Source organism: Talpa occidentalis, unplaced genomic scaffold (genome assembly GCF_014898055.3).
Source record: "Talpa occidentalis isolate TD23 unplaced genomic scaffold, MPIMG_talOcc4v2.1 talOcc4.2, whole genome shotgun sequence".
In the NCBI taxonomy this organism is placed as follows: domain Eukaryota; kingdom Metazoa; phylum Chordata; class Mammalia; order Eulipotyphla; family Talpidae; genus Talpa; species Talpa occidentalis.
Window position 1 is genome coordinate 35,848,320 of NW_023602073.1, and position 24,264 is coordinate 35,872,583.

Genomic DNA, 24,264 nt, shown 5'->3' on the forward strand with positions numbered 1-24,264 from the left:
TTGCCGTGATACATTGTCTTGGCACCCAAAAGGGTGGTGCTACATGGCAAGGGCAACAGGGCAACCGATCGGGTGGCTAAGGCCGCTGCCTTTTCTGCCCATTCTGCCCTCCAGGGTGCACTCATCCCTCTTGTGGACCTGACTCAGTATGCTCCTGAATACACCGAGGCGGATGAGGAGAGAGCTCGTGCATGGGGATTCACTTTGTTTGACCCCAGCTCCACTTGGAGAGTAAACTCCCAAGGGATGATACTCCTCCTGGAGGCCCTAGTATATCCAGGGCTAAAACATCTTCATGAAGGATCTCACTATGGGAGAGATGCCTTATTAGAAACAGTGCACCCATATTTGAAGGCCCGTATTTACACAAATAGCACAACGAATCACGCGAGGTTGTGAATTATGTGCCAGGAATAAACCCAAGACTGACTCCCACCCTAAAGCATTGGGTTCAATATTGGGGCAAGGTCCTTTGAGGACTGGCAGGTGGACTTACACAAATGCCTAGAACAACAGGCAATTTCAAATACCTCTTGGTTTTTGTGGACACGTTCTCGGGATGGGTGGAAGCATTTCCCACAAAGACGGAAAAGCTTCTGAGGTTGCAAAACAGCTACTGAAAGAGATAATCCCTCGCTTTGGGTTGCCGGACTCCATCCAGAGTGATAATGGGCTGGCATTTTTCTCCGACGTCACTCATGCAGTAAGAAGTGCGTTACAGATCAACTGGAATACATGCTGCATGGAGACCGCAGTCTTCTGGACAAACAGAAAAGGTGAACCACACCTTGAAGAAAACCTGGCAAAACTGTGCCAAGAAACACAACTTCGTTGGGACCAGGTACTATCCCTTGCCCTCCTCCGCATAAGAGTGGCACCTAGAAGTGGGCTACATTAAGCCCCTTTGAGATTGTGTTTGGAAGACCCTTCCAGGCCTCAGTTGTGAAAGCCAGTCCGGAAATAGCACAAGATTGCCGGATCACACAATATGTGAAACACATCCAGGGGGTTCTGGCAGTAATTCATTACTTTGCAACCTCGAGGACCTCTATGCCTCCTGATCAACCATTGCATCCCTTCAGACCTGGAGATCAGGTCTTACTGAAGATTCGGCAGAGCGGGGATGCTCAAAACCAGCTGTCAGAAAAATGGACTGGTTCCTATGACGTTTTGCTGAGCACACATACTTCTCTGAAACTTGCAGGCATAAACCCTGGTACATCATTCCAGAGTTAAGAAAGCCCCAGGAGGAACTGACCCAGAGACGAAGTCCCAGTGGTTGTGAACCCATTGAGGACTTGAGATATTTGTTTAAGAAACAGACAAAACTTGAATATTACTGACTTCTTTTCCAGTTATTGCAGGATACCCAAGGACTCGCTTTTTCTGAAGAAACCCTGAGAAAACTAACATGCTCTACCCATCTTCCTTTCAAAGTTTAGGAGACGTGAAATAACATCTAGGATCATGCATATGCTGCCAGTATTTTTTTTACACAGAAAGGTGTTCAATCTTGATTTTGGTATTTCTTTTAACTTTTGTTTTTAACTTTGAGATTTTTTTTCTTTTCTCTGCTTGTTTTGTGACTTTGGCCTATGTGTGAAACTGCAGTTGTATGAGATATCCCATGCGTGATAAATGGTAACTAAAGAGCTCTTTGTGTCTATATGTCGTATGTCTGTATGTCCTTTCCTGTGTCCTTGACTTGACCTCCAGTGGTTGAAAATTGGTACACATGGTGCCCATAGACATTGAAGAAAAAAAAAAGATTCTCCAGTTATGAGAAAACTAAAGGTTATGGTTTGATTGTCAATGTTGTGCTACTGAACTAAGCCGGTGCCTTCATAAAGATTGAATATTGTTGTTTCTGTTATTTTTCTGATATTTATGGCAAAGCTTCCTAGAAATCTAAATTCAAGTACAAATTGGTAGCCTGTCATTTGGCTGATGCAAGGAATTTGTGGAACCTCAGTAGAGCTCCTGAGACACTCCACAAAGTTTCTCCCTTTCCTCCTGGGAAAGGCATTAGATGAATTTGTTCTATTTGGCTCACCTAGTAGAGTAAAACTAGAAGGGAAGCATTGCCACTTGGCAAAACGGGTAACACCTTGACCTGATACGAATGTAAATTGTCAGTGATGATTGTCACCTTTAATATTGTATACTTCAATTGTTTAATATCTACAGGAATTGTTTCTGGAAATATAGAGAAAAGGTCACAACAGATTCCTATTGATGGAACTGTTGAGAGTAAAACTTCCTACTAAGGACTGAACAGGCTTGGAAACACCTGATATTTACTAAGTTTTCTTTGACATAATACTGATAATTTTTTTTGCATTTTGTTCTGAATCCACAAAGTTTTCTTGTTTTGGTGACCAGGATCTGCAGCAAGGTTGCATTTTTTTTTTTCCAGCAAAGCTAACTTGTGTTTGCATTTTCTCTCCCCTTGGTACCAACACAGCATAAAAAATAGTGGTAGTAATCTTTTACTACTTATCTCAGAGTCTGTTTTTGCAGAACTTCCATAGGGATTTTGTTTGCCTAAACTGAAAAAAAATTGGACATAAGTTTCATTGTGTGGCTTTGTGTGGAGTTCTTCCAGAAAGTTGAAACAGAGCTGAACCAAGAAGAGAAACCTGTTTGCTTTGTTCGTGGGGTTCCAGAGACCTACAAAGACAGTGAGGAAGCTTGCCTCCATTGGCAGGACTGGACAGTCCAGCCAACGAAAAGTCCCTGGTACCTGGGAAAAGGAAAGCCCAGGTGGAGTCTGATGAGACCAACTTGTTCCTGAAGCCTACATGGACCGGATGTCAACACTTCGCTCTGAATGCTATATGGAGTATTCCAATGAAGCCAGCTAAAATTGCTGCTTAGTTATTCTGCCCTGTGATTTTATGCAAAAATAGGCAATATGGTTTAAAAGTAGATTTAGTTTGTAAACTTTTGCTATGCTGTTCAAAAATTTGGGATCAAGGTTGAGAGAATTTTTTTTTACATAAGTTGAACCATTTTAAGATTTTTTTTCCTGTGATTTTGATGTATTTGCTGTCTTGTTCTGGCTAATGCCTCCAGATGTTTTCTTTCGCTTGGACTGATGAACTGTTTTTCCAGGAATGGAGGACTTTTGCTTTCCACAATGGACAATACCTGGAGGGAATGTTTTTCTTTCACACTGGAACCCTGGAAAATTTCATCTGAGACTAAATCCCAGCATCCATATGTTTCATCTTCATCACCATGGAAATGGTGGCAAAAAGTGAAAGGGGAATTGTTAGGGGAAAGGATGTCCTGAGCTAATCCCATACAGGCTTTGTGCACTCCACTCCCACTCCAGACTAAAGCCATCAAGACATTGAGAAAGACAAATCCCGTCACCACCAAAGGGAAGGTGGCTGGGACTGAGGGTGGAGTTAAGCAGCCAGGTTGGATATAAAAACCAAACACGTGGGCCTTGGGAGCTGGCTATCGCTCACCTCCTGGCTTCATGGCTCCTGGCTTGCAGCCAGCTCTCAGAGTGCCATTTGGATTCCAGATAGGTGGATTGGATAGGACGCATTTAAAACTGTCTCCCACTTTCTCCCTGAGCTGTACATTTCCTCATTTCCCCTTCCCTTGTAAATAAACCTTTATTAACCTTTCGCGTGTGCCTGCAGTAGAGCATTGATAAGTCCTTTTAAGGCGCGGGTGAGGACCCACAGTCAGGCACCTCATTTTGTATCGGGGCTGCCCTATAACACTTGCCTCCTAAAATTCATACAGGCTCGCATTCAGGAAATGTCTCCTGCCACCTTTAACCAACTCCTTCTCCACCCATTCTCCCATCCCTGCAGAAGACCCTCATAACCAGGCCTGAGCCACCCCCTTGGTCTTCACGCCCTTCCAGCAGGAAGTAGCCAAAGAAAGAACCATTGCCCCTTTTCCTATCAACAAAAGGCTGGTGTGAAAGGTGATGCTGGAGGCCAGAATGCAAAACACCTGAGAACCTGAATGCAGAAGCCTGCCTAGAGGATTCAGACAATGAATCTTCCCTCCCTACAAATCTTTTCTCAGACAAAGAAACTCCTCCCACCCTGCAAATTCCTGCTGTAGGAACCCAGCTTCCCACCTGACCTCTCCTCACCCTATAAAGCCTGCCTCCTCCTGGCAACGTGCTCAGCTTCATGGACCCCCATCTTGGGTCCCTGAGGTCAGCCCCGGGCGCAACAAATTTCCCTTCCTTTGAGGAATTTAGCCTGGTTCTCCTTTCTTTACCTCATCGAACCTTTTAGGAAGGAAATGATTAACCCACCAGCATCAGGACAATTTGTATCTGAGAAGACAACAGGAACAGTGAACAGTGTGCTCTGATAAAGCAGCAGGAACAGACCCTGAGGGGCTGGAGAGGCAGTGAGGGAGTAAGGGTCTTCTTGCAGGGAGTCCAGTGTCCCCAGGGTTGTCCAGGGACACCTACCCTCTGCTCCATAGCCCCTCCCATCTTTTTCCTCTCAAGGGCAGCCCTGGGGGAGAAGATGTTCTGGGTGTGTCCTCCTGGGCAGTTTTTCCTCCTCCCCTTCCCCTGGGATGGGTGGAGCTAGGGGCTGGGCTGGGCTGAGAGCTGGGGGGGTGGGGCACATCCTGCAGCTGCAGCCCCTCCCCCCAGAAAGTCTGGCTGGTCCTCTACCCTGAGGGGGCAGGTAACTGTCAGTGTTTTGTTGGGAAGCTGGTATCCCATCTTCTCTTCCTCTATGGAGCGCCTCTACTGTGTTCTTTCACACTCAGAGTGTGCTCTGCCTTTATGGCATAACTTCCACAGGGATTTGTCTGCTTAAACTAAAAAAAAAAAAAAAAAAAAAAAAAAAAAATTGAAATGAGTTTCATTGTGTGGCTTTGAATGGCGTTCTTCCAGGAAGTTGAAACAGAGCTGAACCACCGAAGAGGAGAACCTGCTGCTTTGTTCGTTGGGTTCCAGAGACCTCCAAAGAGGGTGAGGAAGCTTGCCTCCATTGGCAGGACTGGACAACCCAGAAAACGAAAAAGTCCTGGTACCCCCGAGAAAAAGAAAGCCCCGGTGGAGTGTGATGAGACTGTTAGGGGGAAAAGGATGTCCCAAAGCTAATTCATATAGGCTTTGTGGACTCCACCCCCACCCCAGGTCAAAGCCAAAGACACTGGGAACTCCAAATCCCATCACCACCAAAGGGAAGGTGGCTGGGACCTGAGGGGGGGTTAAGCAGCCAGGTGGATAAAAGGCAAACACGTGGGCTTTGGGGGTACCCCATTTTTGGCTCTCCACCAGCTCGCAGCGTCTGGCCAGCTCTGAGAGTGACTTTGGGTTTCCAGGTCGTCGGATCGGGTAGGATGCATTAAAGACTTTATTTCCCTATTTTCTCCCTGAGTCGCATTTTTCCTTATTCCTTTTCTCTTGTAAATAAACCTTTTATTAACCTTTTGTGTGCATCTGTAGTAGAGTATTCATAAGGCCCTTTTAAAGTGTGCGGATGAGGACCCACAGCCAGGCAACCTGTTTTTATATCGGGGTTGCTCTATAACAAGACCAACTTTGTTCTTGAAGCCTACATGGACCGGATGTCAAGAGTTCGCTCTGATCCTATATGGAGTATTCCAACAAAGCCAGCTAAAATTGCTATTTAGTTATTCTGCCCTGTGATTTTATGCAAAAAAAGGTAAAATTATTTAAAAGTAGATTTAGTTTGCAAATTTTTGCCATGTTGATGAAACAATTTGGGATCAAGCTGCAGAGAACTTGTTTTTACACACGTTAAACCAGTTTTAAGATTTTTTTTCCCTGTGATTGATGTATTTGCTGTCTTGTTTTGGCTAATGCCTCCAGATGTTTTTTTTTTTTTTTTTTCCTTTGGCTTGGACTGATGAACTGTTTTCCAGGAGTGGAGGACTTTTGCTTTCCACAATGGACAATACCTAGAGATAGTAGAAATCTGAAAACTTTTCGTCTGAGACTGTACCCCAGCATCCATACATTTGATCTTCATTGCCATGGAAATGGTGGCAAAAAGTGAGAAGGGGGAATTGTTAGGGGAAAAGGATGTCCTGCACAAACTCCATACAGGCTTTGTGGACTCCACCCCCACTCCATCAACACACTGGGAACTACAAATCCCATGATCCCCAAGGCAGGTTGCAAGGACCTAAGGGCAGAGTTAAGCAGCCATTTTCTCAGCTGGTGTTTATAACCGGCCATATGAGTAGGGGTGGGGTCTCTCTCGGCTCACTCTCCTGGCCAGGCAGCACTTGGTCTTGGCAGGTCATGTGGGATTCCAGGTCAGCGAAACAGGTAGGACACCTTTAAATTAAATTATCTCCCTCTTTTCTCCTTGAGTTGTTCATGTCCTCATTTCTCCTTCTTTGTAAATAAACCTTTGATTAGCCTTTTGTGTGTTCTTGCAGTTTAAGTCTCCTTTAAGCACATGGGTGAGGACCCACAATCAGGCAACCCATTTTATATCGGGGCTGCCCTGTAACAAGAGGAGAAAGCATACATTGTAAAAAATGAAGAATGATGTAAAAAAAAAGATTGGGGTGCTCCCCAACCACTCATATGATGACACAGTTAAGAGCAGTCACTAAGCTGTAACATGAGGGGCATGGATGACAATTGCTCAGTCAGGGATTCATGGTGTTTTGAAAAGTCAACTATCAAAAATGTGAAAATACCTTTCTCCTCATTTTTTGCTTTTGATTTATTTGTATTAGAAACACTTGTAAGTTATTAATTCATTTCATTCCACCAATACTTGTATATTATGTGCTATGTATAGAACAGATAGATTCACGGTATTCAGAGAGCTGCTTTCATGCTTGAATAATAAAGACAAGAAACCTACCCCACCCCCACCTGTAGAGGGGCTGAGAGAAGGGACAGGCAGGGAGCTGGTCAGGCAGCAGGAGGGAGGGGTGTGGGGGCAGCTGTGTCCATCAAGGGGGTCAGTGTAGATGGTGGGATTGGAGCAAAGCCCTGGGGAGGGGGTGTTGGGGGTGAGGGTCCCATGGAGGGAACAGCCTGTGGGGAGCTGGCTGGTGCCAGGTGTGCAAGGATGGGGGAGGAGGGTGGGGGAAGTGTGGGGATCAGCTGGAGCAGAGGGAGAGGGAGGGACACAGGAATGGGTGACAGAAGCCTGGGAAGGGTGACCCTGTGGGACTGGGAGTGACTGTGGGCCTGGGGAACCCCTGCCAACATGTGAGCTGAGCAGGACCTGGTTTAGCTCCCAGGTGAAAGGGGCCCAGACTGGGGGTGGCAGGAGAGACTAGTCTGTGTGTCTCCAGGTGAGGGAGGAGGGGCTCAGGCCAAACTAGGGCAGCACAGGTAAGAAGTGGCTCTTTGGAGGTGCAGGGGACTCCTGAGGACAACACAGTCCTGTCCTTCCCATGCCTCCTTAGGTCAAGGACACTGACTAGGGAGCAGGCTGAAGGAAACTATTTCTTTTATTTATTTATTTATTTTTTTTACTGAGATAACGTTATTTTACATACTGCATAGAAGGCACGTGTACAGCTTCTCATACCCACTAGCAAAAGTCCAATCACAGTCCTCCACCCAGCTATTCCCTCCACCCTCCTTCCCCTCTGGTGACTGCCATTTTGTTGTGTTTGCTGATTGCTTTTTTCCTCTTTATATTCCACAAATCACATGGTATTTATCTTTCTCCATTTGACTTAGCATAATTCTCTCAAATTCTGTCCATATTGTTGAAAATGACAAGATCTCATCTTTTTAAATATCTGAGTACTATTCCATTGTGTGTGTGTATGAGCATGAATGTGTGTGTGTGTGTGTATGATATATATAAATGTGAGATATATATCACAGTTTCTTTGTCTATTCATCTGTTCTCCAGCACTTGTGTTGTTCCATATTTTGGCTCCTGTAAATAATGCTGCAATGTCTTGTTTTGAATGTGTTCTCATATTCCTCAGGTAGATATCTAGAAGTAGAAATACTGGATCACATTGCAATTCTATGATTTTTTTAGAACCCGCCACATTGTTTTCCAAAATGGCTGCACCAATTACATCCAATAGTGCACAGGGGTCCATTATCCCCTGATCCTCACAAAATTTATTTCTTGACTTTTGATAGTAGACATTGTTATTGGTGTGAGCAGAAATCTAAAGGATTTTTTCAAATGTTGACCCATCCTTGTGTTGCTGAGATAAACCCCACTCAGTCATGATGTGTGATCCTTTTTCATGTATAATTGAATTTGGTTGCTAAGGTCTTGTTGAGGATGTTTGCATCTATGTTCATCAGGGATTGGTCTGTAGCTTTCTTTTTGTGTGGTGTCCTCTGCTTTTGGTATCAAGGAAATGTTGACCTCATGAAATGTGTTCTGTAGCATTCCCTCTTCCTCTATTTTTTTTGAAGAGTTGAGAAGTCAAGTATTAGTTCATCTTTAAAGATTTTGTAGAAGTTACTGAAAATGTCTGGTCCTGGGCTTTGTTTTTTGGGAAATTTTTGATTCATGTTTAGTGTCTTTGCTTGTAGTTGCCTTTCTCTGAATCTTCCTGATTCAGACTCAGAAGGTTGCATACTTCTAAGAATGTGTCAGTTTCTTCTATGTTATTTCAGTTTTTCCATTTATCGATATATATTTAGTGTTGCCTTACAATCCTCTCTATTCCTAAAGAGTCTGTTGTAACTTCTCCACTTTTGTTTCTTATTCTATTTATTAGAGTTTTGTTTTCTTTTTTTCCTCTTTGAAAGTGTAGTAAAATATTTGTCTATTTTGTTTATTTTTTTTCCAAGAACCAGATTTTGGTTTCCTTGATTTTTTTGGTCTTTGATTTCTGTGTCATTTATTTCTGCTTTAATTTTTTGCCTTCTACTGTATCTTGGTTTCATTTGTTCTTTCTAGTTCTTTTATGTGCAAGGTTAGATTCTTTACTTGAGCTCTGTCTTGACTCTAGGTGTGGCCTGTATTGCTTTATATTCCCCTCTTAGTGCTGCATGTGCTGTGCCCACTAATAGGTAGTCATTTGTCTAAGGTATTTTTAAATTTCTTAAATTTCTTGGTTGCTTTCCTCCTTAACCCAAGAGTCATTTGGTAGTCATTTATTCCCCCCACCGTGGTTCTTTTTATGATTGATTCTAGTTTGATACCACTGTGATCAGAGAGATACTTATATGATTTCAGTCATCATGAATTTATTGATGTGTGAGCCAACAAGTGGTGTATTCTGGAAATTATTCCATGTGCACCTGACAAGAATATGTATTTAGCTTTTTTGGGAGTGTAGCACCCTATAATATCTATTCAGCTCACATGGTCTAATTCCTCACTTAAAGCTATAGTTTCCCTGAGTTCTGTCAGGTGTATGTGTCCTTGATGAAACAGGGCTGTCGAATGTTTTTACCACTATTGTGTTGCTGCCAATATCTGTTTTCAGATTTGTTAATAGTTGCCATATATATTTTGCTGCTCCTTTGGTGCATCCATATTGATGAGTGTTATGTCTTCCTGATGTAAGATTCCTTAATCATATGATGTTTATCCCTGTCTCTTGTTACCTTTTTTAGCTGGAAGTTTATTTTATTTTATGTGGCAGCCCCTGCAATTTTGGGGCACCCCATTTTCTTGTGTTTTTTCCCAAGAACTTTCTTTTCTTTTTTTTTTTTTTTTTTAAAGATTTATTTATTTATTTATACAAGCACCGGGTACAGTCAGAAGCGTGGGAGGGTAAGAGAATTCACCAGAGCCAGATCAGGGAACAGAACAGGCAGACTGACGAAATACACTGCTGAGGGGAGCAGTGGGCGGCAGGAGAGGTCTGCTGCGCCATGTGGGACCCTTGCTGGTGACTGGGGATTGAACCGGCGCTGCAGAGGCTACGGGCAGCTTCACGGTCCAGTGCTCAACCACTGTGCCACCAGGGGAGGCCCTCCCAAGAACTTTCTTGATCCCATCTCCTGGAGCCAGCATAAAGTTGGGTTCTGTTTTTGGTGCAACCAGTCACTCTGTGCTTTTTTGTTTGGTGAGTTCAATTCATGTACATAAAGCGTGGTTACATGATGACTTACTACTGTCCTTTTGTCTTTAGTCAAATGCAACTCAAAGAAATGTGTGGTATCTGGAGAGGGTGGTGAGGTCTCCAGGGTCACTGCCTCATAGGTCCCCTGGTCAGTTTGCAGGATGGTGTCAGGCAGTAGGCTCAGACTTTAGCCAGGTGGCTGGGGTTAGACCTGGACACTGCCATAACCCCCCAATCCCCATGTCCTTGTTTCTGAAAGGGAATGGGGGAGGGGTGTTAGGACAGTATCAATGCCCAATTCACAGAGTGCTGGGGAGGAATCCCAGAGGTCACACAGAGAAAGTAACTGCGGAGGTCACGTAGTCGGCCTTCCATCAGCTCCCTGAGCCACTTCTGTTCCTGTGCTCATATCTGGCTTTCAAGACCCAGCTCCCATGTCCCCTTCCTGCTGAGGAAGGAACCTCTCTGGCTCTGCCCTTGGCCCCCTCTGAGGCAGCTACTGCAGCCCTTCTCTCCTCACACACCCCAGGCGGCAGGGCCTCCAGGGTGGGGTCAAGGGGTTCTCTGTGACCCCAGCACCCAGTGGAACATGTTACTGGGCACCAGTATGTCTTGGGCTAGGGGACCCTAAATGCATGACTGCAGGTCTGTGTCAGCAGAGTCACCTGGGGTGTGTTTGGAGAGAAGTCCCTGGCCTGTCCCCAGAGGCATAGTGGGCTCTGGCTGCACAGGGCTGGGGAGGGGAAGGTGGGGGTGGTGCCCATGGGCCCAGGCCCAGGAAACAAGGTTATTGTGGTGATGGAGATGTTCTCAAGTTAGAGTATGGGATGGTTGCCCTGCTCTGTGCTTACCAAAAGGACATGAGAGGTGAGCCTTCAACAAGGGACTTAAAAGTTATGTTATATCTCAATTAAATTGCTTTAGAAACATTAAAAATTGGGTGTACAAGTTATCCTGTGTCTGTCCTCCCCTGTATCCACATCCAGGGCTCGTGAGGCAGGAAACTGCCTTAGCCCACGAGGAGCTGAGCACAGACGGCTTCACTGCACAGATGCTCTCAAAGAGCCTCCTCTGCGTGGTCCTGCGTCACGCGATGAGATGCTGACATCACGCTGCTTCTGTGATGGAAGAGACTTTTAGGAGCCTTAGGTGGGAGGCAGCTTATTTTTCATGTGGGCATAGAAAAAATTAGTGTCCAGAAGTTCTACTGGGTTGGTTTTCAATTTTCCACCAATTCTGGGATACACAGGAGGGGAGACAGTTCCCCCCATGAGTGTGTCTGACTTGCTGGCTCTTCCTCGTGAGGAGAATGAAGCATAAAGGACACGCCACGTCACAGAGTTAGGCTCACAGGGGCTGAGACTTCCCACCTGGGCTCCCCTCCTGGTCCCTCTCTGGGGTGACTCCCTGCACACGGTGGACCCTCAGCTAAGGGGACGCCCACAGGACAAGGACCTGAGGGTTTTCTCCAGGAGCCACATGCATGAGCTCTGAGGCAGGTCCTTCCACGCTGATCACGGCCGTTCAGATCCACCAACATCTCATCCCCATCGCAGCCTCGTGGGACTGAGAGCTGGAGCCTCTGAGTGAGGCGCCTCCTGCTGCCTCCCCCTCAGAGACTGTGCCAGATGCCAAGTCTTTGTGGTTTAGCTGCTAAGTTTGAAGTAATTTGGTACGAACTGTTACTGGAACCAGCGTCTCAGTGGTGGAAGCGGCAGGACAGTGGTGTTTTCCACCTGCTGCTCCACCACAAGGCAGTTGTGGCAGCTGCTCCTCAGAGCCCAGTAATTGCAGTTTGTAATGGGCCAATCAGGTGTGAGCTGGTTGGTGCTAAATGGTCCCATCAGACTTGTGGGACCATTTGTGGGTGAAAAGATAAAAACCAGGGTTGGAGGGAGTTGAGGAGCCCCGTGACCCAAGAAAGGAGATGATGACCCCAGTCCTGAGAGAAGAGGACAAGGGAGCCCCGAAGAAGAAGGAGAGAGACACCAGAAGCCCCTGAATAAAAGAAGCCGGTTCCAGCCTCCAAAGAAAGAGGAAAAGCAGCACCAGCAGCCGCCCTCTGAGGAGGGAGAGAACCCGAAGGACTCTGTCACGGGCTGGGCCTCGGTCCTGTCCCTGACATCGCCTGAGAGGAGCCCAGAGGCCCTGGGCCTGGCGTCTCAAAGAGCTGTTTGTTGCTGGTGTAACCCATCCCCTCACAAAGAGCCTTTACCACTGGGCGTCTCTGACACCGCCTCTGCGGGACCCGTCGTGGCCATCAGTACTGGCCGGTGCTGTCCAGCACCCCTGGGGGCCGTGGCCGACCATCACGGATGCTCCCTGGGTGAGCAGCTGCCACTTGTGGGTACAGTGAGCTCTTTGTTTCCCCTGTTTGTAAACTAAACCCCATGGTTGTGTTACGGCAATTCCCCAGAGGTCAGACGACACTCAGAGAGGTGGAGACAGATTTCATTGTCACTCCGGCGGGCTCAATGGGATCGCTCCCAAAAGGCGGAACACCAAGAGTAAAAATGGCAGGGTTTGATAGTGTTTGTGAGAAACTTGCTCTCCCATCCATCATAGCATAAGCTATCTTTATGGTTCAGGAACGGGATTTAAGGGAGTCATGGCTACCCCTGTGAACAAGCAGTGCAGCACACCCTGCAACAACTCCACTCCAGCAAGCAGCAGAATCAAGGCTGAAGACTCCGCCAAGCAGCAGGCTTGGGAAACTTCCTGCTTCAGTTGTTCCTGGAGCCTGAGGTCTCTTGCAAATTGTGCATGCGGATGAGACCCACAGACAGTGGCCTGTCCTCTTACTGGGCACCTTCCTTTGTTGGTCTGTACCTCTTGCTTTTGGGTCTTTTGGCCTTCTGGGGCTTTGTTGGCTCCCTGGTCTGAGAACCTAGGCAGGGGGTGGCCCTTCCTTCCATCTGGCCTCCTTCCATCTGGCCTCCTGCCCTGTGGCCTCTACGTGGCCCTCTCCGCCCCTGCTTCAAAACCACTAGAAAATTCAGGGAATAAAGTGATCAGTGGCTGTTTTCTCACAAGAAGCAGGGGAGGCCAGAGCAGCTGGAGTGACACAGTCAAGGTCCTGATAGAAATAAAGTGTCAAGAATTCTACGTCCCTGGAAGTGTCCTTCAAAATACAGGTGATTAAAAAATTATTTTTACTGTTTTTAGATTCCATTTAATTTTGCTGTTCATTTTTTTTCCCTTCACACTATCCCCAGAGCGGTGTCTGGAGGGTCACTGCACAGAGGGGCTGTCAGCAGCCTGGAGCTGTGAGCGGGGCTGACTCTGACCCTCCTGCAGGGAGTGGGGCCCTGGAGCCCCAGAATCAGCCCCTAGGGCTCATCCTCCAGGGTGGCCCAGGCCTTGCTCTGTCCTCCTCTTGGTTCCCTGAATCTTCCTGACACCCCATCATTGAGGAACTGAGGGGGGATGTTCTGGAACAAGAGGGCAGCCTCTCCTTAGCCATCTGTCTCCCCTGTCTCTCTGCCATCCGCTGTATCAAGACAAAACATGTAAGACCTTTCATGGAAAGGATCTTTAATAGTTAGTGTGCAACAAAGAAAAAGGAAAGAATAAAGTTTCCAAACCAAACACCCAAAGTCACCATCCCCTCGTGGGTAAATGTTTAGCCAACAGGGTTGCCTTAGAGCAGGGCCCAAAGGCCTGTCACAGTCTAAAGCACCTTCCCGCGGGGACCCATAGAAAAGGGTCAGAGACAGGCAAGTCTGGAAGGAAAAGAGAAAAATCAAGATAAAAGCTGCCATTGTCACCTCCCCGTGGTCTCTCACCCACGTCTGTGTCACCCAGTCCAGGATCTAGAAGCACGTGCAGCTTCTTCGTGTGTCTCTCTGCTCCACGTGCCTCCCCCAGGTCTCCTCTTGGCTCTTTCCTTTCTCCAGTCTCCTCTCCAGTTTCTTCTCCTCCATGCTCAGCTCCACCCTCCCTTGGGTGGGGCAGGGAACCCAGATCCTCCCCTGGGGACCCCCTTGTTACGGTCCTCTCCATCACCAGCATGTGCGTGTGTGTGGGGTGACACCAGCCCTGCAAGGACGTGCAAGGCCCCGGATGTGCGCAGTTCCCTGGGCAGTTACAGGCCAGCACTGCTGCTTCCCCCCAAGGGAGACAGATGCTCCAGCTCCCCAGTGAGAGCTCGTGTCACCCACACAGACCTTCCCCCTCAGGGTCCCCCATGCTGCCCCTTCCCTGCCCGGTCCTCTCTGGCTCCCCCTGCACCCTTTTCCACCTCTGTCCCCTAAAGTCCCCATTTCCATCCTCTGCTCTCTCTTCCAGGAGTCTCCCCATCTTCCTAGCCAGTGTCCTGGGGGATCTCCTAGGCCCCTCCCCTCCTCCAAAGGATGGAGAATGTCATTTGATTTCCAGGAGGAGGGGCTTTCATCCTTGGAAGCAGAAGCAGAAACAAAGTACAGGGACTCTGAGGCCAAGTTTCCATCCCAAGAGACCAAAGCAGCCTATATATTTGGGGATTTGCCCAGAATCTAGGGGCCAGTTGTTATGTCCTGGAGACCTGGTTATCTCCTAAGTCCAAAGTCACCAACTGGCTAGGAAATATGACACTTAAACTGACACAATGGAACAAAGACAGTTTGTTCAATAAGTGGGACTGGGAAAACTGGACCACCACATGCAAAAGAATGAAACTAGACCCCTACCTCTCACCAGGCACAAAAATCAACTCAAAATGGGTAAAAGATCTGGACATAAGACCCAAAACTATAAAATATATAGAATTTAGGGAAAACACTCCAAGACATACATCTCAGTAACATCTTTAAAGTCTTATCACCCAAAGCAAAGAAAGTGAAGTAAAAGACAAACACTTGGGATTACATCAAACTGAAAGCTTCTGTACAGCAAAAGAGACATTAACCAAAACAAAAAGACACCCCACTGATTGGGAAAAAAATCTTTGCACTCCATGCAGCTGATAAGGGACTGATCACAAAGATATAAAGAGTTGATGAGACTCAACAAAAACAAAGTAAACAATCCAGTCAAGAAATGGGCAGAAGTCCGCCTCCCTGGTGGCACAAGGGGTTAAGATGCAACCTATGAAGCTATCCACAGCCTCTGCACCACGAGTTCGATCCCAGGCCAGGGAGCTACCCACATGGCACAGCAGACCTCTCCTGACTCGCCCGCTGCTCCCCTCAGCAGTGTATTTCAGTTAATCTGCCTGTCTGTTCCCCATTCTGTCTCCGGTGAATCCTCTCAGCCCATGTACCTCTGGCCTGTGCCCCAGCTCTTGTATGCATAAATAAATAAATCATAAAAAAAAGAGCAATGATGTAAAATATATATAAATAAATAATTTTTAAAATAAAAGAAAAAAAAAAAAAAACCAAACTGACAGAGTTGGGCGCCCCTTTGTGTGCAGATCCCTGTCCTGCCGCCTGGAGCCCAGGGAGCCAGGGGAGGGCCTGGCTGAGCAGGAGAAAGGGCAGCTCTGGTCTCCTGTGCTCAGCCCTGTGGCCACAGGGAGACGCTGCCGCGCTGCTCCGGATTCTGGTGGAGCCGCCAGGACGGGGCGGGGCTGAGGTGGGCAGAGTTGGGGTCCTGGAGGGCGGCGTCCTGGGGTGAGATGCTCTGTGAGGAGTCAGAGCAGCAGGGCTCAGAGGAGAGGAGACTCCGGAGCTGCCCTGGGTGTGAGGTTTCCAGCTTTTCTCCCCAGTCCTTCTTTTCTCTCTCCAGCCCCTGGATAACAAAACCTGGAAAACTGGAAAGTAGATAATTTTTTCCTTCTACAAGCTATTAAGTGTTGAGGGTAGTTTAAAAAAATTAAAGAATACTGTTACATTTACGGAAAAGTTGCAAAGGTAGTAGGTTCTGTTAGGGGGAGAGGATGTCCTGAACAAACTCCACAAACAGGTGTTAAGGCCCCCAACCCCCACCCTAGACCAAAGAGATCCAAGACACCAAGGGCCGCAAATCCCACCAAGGACCCCAAAACAAGAGCTAAACAGGCATCTCTCTAAAGAAGACATACGTGTGGCCAATACGTACATGGATAAATGTTTGTCATCATGTGCTGTCAGGAAAATGCCAAGTAAAACCACAATGAGATGCCCCCTCACACCTGTGACAATGACCTAGTATAGGGTGGGGAGGAAAAGGAACTCTGGTACACTATGGGTGGGGATGGAGACTGCTCCTGTTAATGTGCTGAATGAGGGTTCCCTGGACACTCAAACCTGATGAATCTAAGTGGGTACCGTCATCGATTGCATAGACAAAGCATAGTACAGTGTGTAAGACCTTTAATAGAAAAGTATGATAATGTAATTCATGTGCAATAGAGAATTAGTGTGTAATAGAGAAAGAGAAGAAAAAGAAATAATAGTTTCCAAATGAAACACCTGAAGTTCTCGTACCCTCTTCGTTAATGCCCAGCCAAATAGGGTTAGCCCAAAGCAGCACTGCTGAGGCCTGAAAGCCTGCCACAGTCTAAGGCACCTCTGGTGGGGACTCACAGAAAAGGGGCAGGAAGGGCCAGGAAAGTCTGGAAGGACAAGAGCAAGATCAAAATCCACAGCAATATAAAGTCTGCCATCGTCAGGCTCCCCTGGATCTCGCACCCACGTCTTTGTCACTTTTAAGTGTCTCTTTCATGTCCCCCTTGGTCCTTGGCACCAGCCCAAAGCTCAGAAGCAAGTGTGGTTTCTTCTTCAGATGTCCCTCTGCTCCATGCGCCTCTTCCAGTTTCCTTTCCCCACCTTGTTTCTTCTGCCTCCTCGTTAGTTTCTCATCCCTGGTGGACTCCACCCTTCCTGGGGTGGGGCAGGAAAACTGAAACCTTCCTTTCCTATGGATACCACACTGTTACAGTCCCACCCCTGTGGAGAACAGAATGAAGGTTCCTCAAAATATTCAAAATACCACCTTCCACATGGTCAAGTATTCCATTCCTTGGTATTTATCCAAAGGAGATAAAAACACTAATTCCAAAGGGTATGTGTCTGCTATGTTCACTGCAGCACTGTGCACAATAACCAACTGTGAAAACAACCTAAGTGCCCAATGACAGATGAGTGGACAAAGAAGAGGTGGTAGATAGACACAATGGAATACTACTCAGCTGTGAAAAATATAAAGCCTTGAATTTGCAAAACATGGATAGATGTGGAGGGGATGATGCTAAGTGAAATATGTTTGAAGGAGAAAGTCAAATACTAGATGATTTCATTCATATGTGGAATAGAAAGAAACAAAGCAGGGACAGATGAAATAAACCATAACAAACTCTAGAAATATGAGTGGAGAATTGACCCTATGGGTGAGGGAGGGTGAGAGCAGGACACAAAGAGGGAAGAAGGCCTCATGGACTATGGTGGAGGATTGTGGTGCCCTTAGGTGGATGTGATGTGGGAACAAACATCTGAAGAGGGTGACCCTGTGCCTCTGAGCACATGCAGTGTGTAAACTGATGTTGCCTCCATAGAAATAATACAGTAATGAGAGAAAAAAGAAAATGCAAGAAAGGAGTAAATTGTCCCCTTCATCCATCACTGACCTCAGGACTTTGCCTTCGCCTCCTCACTGTCATGCAGGCTGAGCTGAGGGGCTGGTTTCCCACAAGGTCAGAGGCAGGAGGTGCAGGGACACCTGGGGCTGCTCAGACACCGCTGAGTAGAGACACTGCAGAGAGGGCGGCTCTGAGGGGACCAGAGACAGAGGGTCAGAGTAACCACCAGTGCAGAGTGAGGATCTGGTTCCCAAGGAGAAGGGAGTATGTGTGTGTTTGTGTGTATGTGTGACAGGAGAGACAGGGCACACAGCATAGACAGTGGAAGGACAATTACACATCAAGCACAGCATAAATGAATTCAAATCCCACAAAGAGCAATGAATGTCAGGACAAAACCTCGATGGCAAAAGTTCCATCAAGAAGCTATTTTTGAGCAGGTCTGAGAAAGCAATGGGTATGAAGAAGAGGAAGAAGTTTAGAAATATGACTTGGTTGGACTGAGCTGGAAGGAGCTGGGCAGCACCCCACTCCAGGACCTCTGCTAGGATGTGGTAGCACCCCCACCTCTGAAACCTCTCTCCCCCAGTCCCCAATGTACACTTCAAGTTCACCTCCTTTGGGGTCACTATAGAAAACCCACTGGCCTCCAAGTCAGGGAGCTCCAGCCTGGCAGCCCCTCTGTTTCCCAGGGGGTCACTTCCTCCGTGGGCTGCAGCTACTTTCTCTCTAGACCAGAGCAGGAGGGAGTCCCACAGGGGGAGGGAAGAGTGTGTGTCCTGCTGGCCTGGCCCAGGGGCAGGATTAGCCCGGGTCACCCCAGTTCCTGAGCTGAGCCTTTGTCCACAGTCCAGGAGGGAGGGGGAGATGGAGCAGGGTCTCCCTCAGCTCTTGGAGGAAGGTGTAACGTTAGAGGGGGTGAAATTATTGTTTCTTTCTCATTTTCTCATCATCACAATCCCCTGGAAACATCCAGAGTGAGGGTTGGGTCCTCTCAGTGACCGGGGCCCACTACCTGCCCAGGCATCTCTTTTATTGTGAAGACTTACAAAAAAATTCCTCCTGACGTTGTTCTCGTGATGGCGGGAGATGAGTGGGAGAGAGGGGAGGTGACGACAGAGGCTGGGCTCCAAAACTTCTACAGAATGACCAATTTCTGACCTCTGTTCAAACAGAATAAGGACACTTTTTCACATCGGAGCCCTTGAAATGTCTGAAACTCTGTGTGCATAAGCAGGGCAAATGCCAACACAATACATGGTGGTTTGCAGCATGTTGGTTAGTGTGAGAGTCCTAACCCACCATTACCAGAAACAAGAGTCCTCTTGAGCTGCTTTTGGCATAACTGTATTAACTTCTTAACTCAAATGACATATATTGGGGTGCCACCCTCCAGGCACTGGGGCGCAGAGTGAGCCGTCCCGGGACTCTGTGTGTCTGTAACTCAGAGTCCAGCTGGAGAAAGGCCTGGGGAGCACAGAGCGAGGGGCCCCTGACCTGGGAGCTGCTGGGCCTCCTCCCTGAGGAGGTGACAGGTGACCTGAGCCCCAGGGGGAGCAGGAGGTGACAGGGAGGTGAGTCACCCCTAGGAGACAGGGTGAGGGTCCTGGGTGTTGAGCGTGGGGTGGGTTCAGGGCTGGACACGGGCAGGAGCTGAGCCGCTGCAGCAGGTGCTGAGGGCCAGAGGCCTCACCTGGGTCTGGACTCCAGCCTGTTCCTGCCCCCCCAGTACGCAGGTCGGACCTGCACAGGGAATCTCCCCCAGAGCCTCAGTGTCCTCACCTGCATGTGCTGAGGTTAGGGACGTGGGGAGTGGGAAGCTGATGCCTGTGAGTCTCAGCTCAGAGCCTGGCACATCGTGGGCGCTCAGGCCCTGTCTGCTCTCCTGGCTGCAGGGAAAGCGGGTGGGGGAGAAAGTGGAGGTGATTCCAGGCCCTGTGAGCCCTCCCTGCCTGGTGTGGGGAGCAGAGAAGGCAGGTGAGGGTCCATGTTGAGAAAGGCCTGGGACTCCATGGGAGCAGAGACTGGAGAGGGTGAGAGTGTGCGGGGCAGGGAGGAGGCTCCTGTGGCCTGACCAGGCAGGTGTGGTCACCTCCTCCCTGAGCGTCTCCTCTTCTCTCCATTTGTTACCCTTCTCACCCACCTTGCAGGACAGACATGACCTCGGGGCTGCATCATACCCTACAGCCATTTTTTTTGTTTGTTTTTTAATTAGTTAATCATTCTTGTTTTTTTTTTTTTCACAATATAGAATTTCTCCCCCCAGTTGGGGTCATACAGTTTTTCCCCCACCAAATCTCACACAGCCTCCTCCACCAGCCCCCCCATTCCCTACTCTCCCCCTTTCCTTCCCCTTCTGCTCCTGTGTGTCAGGTCTAAGGTCTGATTTCTAGGGTCAGGCTCACTGTGTGTCTTTGTCTGATCCTTTGCTTAGTTTCTCTAGATTCCACATATAAGTGACACAACCTGTATTTGCCTTTATCCTTCTGGCTCTCTTCTCTTAGAATCATCCTTTCCAGCTCCATCCATGTTGCTGCAAATGGCATGAGTTTAACTTTTTTTTGATCATTGAGTAATATTCCACTGAGTATAAATACCACATCTTCTTGAACGACCCATAAGTACTTGGGAATTTAAGTTGCTTCCATATATTGGCTATTGTAAATGGCACTGCTAGAAATAGGAGTGTACATATGCTTTCAAATTAATGTTTTTGTGCTGTTTGGATAGAGACCTAGGAGTGCAATCCCTGGAACATGTTTACGTCCATTTTTGTCTTTTGAGAAATCTCCACACTTCTTCCACAGGGGCTGGATCTGTCTACCAAGAGTGTGATAGGGTTCCTCTCCCTCCAGGCCCTCACCAGCACTCGTTTGTTGTTTTTCTTTAATATGAGCCCTTCTCACAGGAGTGAGGTGGTATCTCACTGTGGATTTGATCTGAATTTCCCTGGCTGATGATGAGCATTTTTCACATGTCCCGAGCCATCTTCACGTCTTCTCTGGAGACAGGTTCTTCTGCCCATGTTCTGATTGAGTTGTTTGTTTTCTTTTGGTTGAGCTGTGTGAGTGCCCTGTAGATCTTCTATATCAATTCCTTTTCAGATATATATGTGCTATGCAAATATTTCTCCATTCGGTAGGGTGCCTCTTTGTTTTGGTCACTGTCCCTTTCACTGTTCAGAAGCTTTTTGTTTGATGTAATCCTGGTTGTATATTTTCTCCTTTGTTTAACTTGATGCTGAAGATGAATCTATAGAGATTTCTGAGGTTTACTTCATGGAGTGTTTTGCTTGTGTTTTTATCTGTGTATTTTACGGGTTTAGGTCTTACATCATAATGGAACTGTACAAGGATAAGTATCTCTCTGATCACAGTGGTATCAAACTAGAATCAATCATAAAAAGAAACCACGGTGGGGGGAATAAATGACTACCAAATGACTCTGGGTTAAGGAGGAAAGCAACCAAGAAATTTAAGAAATTTAAAAATACCTTAGACAAATGACTACCTATTAGTGGGCACAGCACATGCAGCACTAAGAGGGGAATATAAAGCAATACAGGCCACACCTAGAGTCAAGACAGAGCCCAAGTAAAGAATCTAACCTTGCACATAAAAGAACTAGAAAGAACAAATGAAACCAAGATACAGTAGAAGGCAAAAAATTAAAGCAGAAATAAATGACACAGAAATCAAAGACCAAAAAATCAAGGAAACCAAATCTGGTTCTTGGAAAAAAAAATAAACAAAATAGACAAATATTTTACTACACTTTCAAAGAGGAAAAAAAGAAAACAAAACTCTAATAAATAGAATAAGAAACAAAAGTGGAGAAGTTACAACAGACTCTTTAGGAATAGAGAGGATTGTAAGGCAACACTAAATATATATCGATAAATGGAAAAACTGAAATAACATAGAAGAAACTGACACATTCTTAGAAGTATGCAACCTTCTGAGTCTGAATCAGGAAGATTCAGAGAAAGGCAACTACAAGCAAAGACACTAAAACATGAATCAAAAATTTCCCAAAAAACAAAGCCCAGGACCAGACATTTCAGTAACTTCTACAAAATCTTTAAAGATGAACTAATACTTGACTTCTCAACTCTTCAAAAAAAATAGAGGAAGAGGGAATGCTACAGAACACATTTCATGAGGTCAACATTTCCTTGATACCAAAAGCAGAGGACACCACACAAAAAGAAAGCTACAGACCAATCCCTGATGAACATAGATGCAAACATCCTCAACAAGACCTTAGCAACCAAATTCAATTATACATGAAAAAGGATCACACATCATGACTGAGTGGGGTTTATCTCAGCAACACAAGGATGGGTCAACATTTGAAAAAATCCTTTAGATTTCTGCTCACACCAATAACAATGTCTACTATCAAAAGTCAAGAAATAAATTTTGTGAGGATCAGGGGATAATGGACCCCTGTGCACTATTGGATGTAATTGGTGCAGCCATTTTGGAAAACAATGTGGCGGGTTCTAAAAAAAATCATAGAATTGCAATGTGATCCAGTATTTCTACTTCTAGATATCTACCTGAGGAATATGAGAAACACATTCAAAACAAGACATTGCAGCATTATTTACAGGAGCCAAAATATGGAACAACACAAGTGCTGGAGAACAGATGAATAGACTAAGAAACTGTGATATATATCTCACATTTATATATATCATATACACACACACACACACATTCATGCTCATACACACACACAATGGAATAGTACTCAGATATTTAAAAAGATGAGATCTTGTCATTTTCAACAATATGGACAGAATTTGAAAGAATTATGCTAAGTCAAATGGAGAAAGATAAATACCATGTGATTTGTGGAATATAAAGAAGAAAAAAGCAATCAGCAAACACAACAAAATGGCAGTCACCAGAGGGGAAGGAGGGTGGAGGGAATAGCTGGGTGGAGGATTGTGATTGGACTTTTGCTAGTGGGTATGAGAAGCTGTACACGTGCCTTCTATGCAGTATGTAAAATAACGTTATCTCAGTAAAAAAAAAAAATAAATAAATAAAAGAAATAGTTTCCTTCAGCCTGCTCCCTAGTCAGTGTCCTTGACCTAAGGAGGCCTGGGAAGGACAGGACTGTGCTGTCCTCAGGAGTCCCCTGCACCTCCAAAGAGCCACTTCTTACGTGTGCTGCCCTAGTTTGGCCTGAGCCCCTCCTCCCTCACCTGGAGACACACAGACTAGTCTCTCCTGCCACCCCCAGTCTGGGCCCCTTTCACCTGGGAGCTAAACCAGGTCCTGCTCAGCTCACATGTTGGCAGGGGTTCCCCAGGCCCACAGTCACTCCCAGTCCCACAGGGTCACCCTTCCCAGGCTTCTGTCACCCATTCCTGTGTCCCTCCCTCTCCCTCTGCTCCAGCTGATCCCCACACTTCCCCCCACCCCCCTCCCCCATCCTTGCACACCTGGCACCAGCCAGCTCCCCACAGGCTGTTCCCTCCATGGGGCCCTCACCCCCAACACCCCCTCCCCAGGGCTTTGCTCCAATCCCACCATCACACTGACCCCCTTGATGGACACAGCTACCCCCACACCCCTCCCTCCCTGCTGCCTGACCAGCTCCCTGCCTGTCCCTTCTCTCAGCCCCTCTACAGGTGGGGGTGGGGTAGGTTTCTTGTCTTTATTATTCAAGCATGAAAGCAGCTCTCTGAATACAGTGAATCTATATGTTCTATACATAGCACATAATATACAAATATTGGTGGAATGAAATGAATTAATAACTTACAAGTGTTTCTAATACAAATAAATCAAAAGCAAAAAATGAGGAGAAAGGTATTTTCACATTTTTGATAGTTGACTTTTCAAAACACCATGAATCCCTGACTGAGCAATTGTCATCCCTGCCCCTCATGTTACAGCTTAGTGACTGCTCTTAACTGTGTCATCATATGAGTGGTTGGGGAGCACCCCAATCTTTTTTTTTTACATCATTCTTCATTTTTTACAATGTATGCTTTCTCCTCTTGTTACAGGGCAGCCCCGATATAAAATGGGTTGCCTGATTGTGGGTCCTCACCCATGTGCTTAAAGGAGACTTAAACTGCAAGAACACACAAAAGGCTAATCAAAGGTTTATTTACAAAGAAGGAGAAATGAGGACATGAACAACTCAAGGAGAAAAGAGGGAGATAATTTAATTTAAAGGTGTCCTACCTGTTTCGCTGACCTGGAATCCCACATGACCTGCCAAGACCAAGTGCTGCCTGGCCAGGAGAGTGAGCCGAGAGAGACCCCCCCACCCCTACTCATATGGCCGATTATAAACACCAGCTGAGAAAATGGCTGCTTAACTCTGCCCTTAGGTCCTTGCAATCTGCCTTTGGGGATCATGGGATTTGTAGTTCCCAGTGTGTTGATGGAGTGGGGGTGGAGTCCACAAAGCCTGTATGTAGTTTGTGCAGGACATCCTTTTCCCCTAACAATTCCCCCTTCTCACTTTTTGCCACCATTTCCATGGCGATGAAGATCAAATGTATGGATGCTGGGGTACAGTCTCAGACGAAAAGTTTTCAGATTTCTACTATCTCCAGGTATTGTCCATTGTGGAAAGCAAAAGTCCTCCACTCCTGGAAAACAGTTCATCAGTCCAAGCCAAAGGAAAAAAAAAAAAAAAACATCTGGAGGCATTAGCCAAAACAAGACAGCAAATACATCAAATCACAGGGAAAAAAATCTTAAAACTGGTTTAACGTGTGTAAAAACAAGTTCTCTGCAGCTTGATCCCAAATTGTTTCAGCAGCATGGCAA

At 46.6% G+C, this 24,264-nt stretch overlaps 1 protein-coding gene across 1 annotated transcript in view; it reads right to left on the reverse strand.

Annotated features, from left to right (window-relative positions):
* LOC129146269 (popy class I histocompatibility antigen, alpha chain E-like) overlaps nt 1–24,264 on the reverse strand; it is a 55,722-nt gene that overhangs the window by 9,926 nt on the left and 21,532 nt on the right. The window lies entirely within an intron of this gene.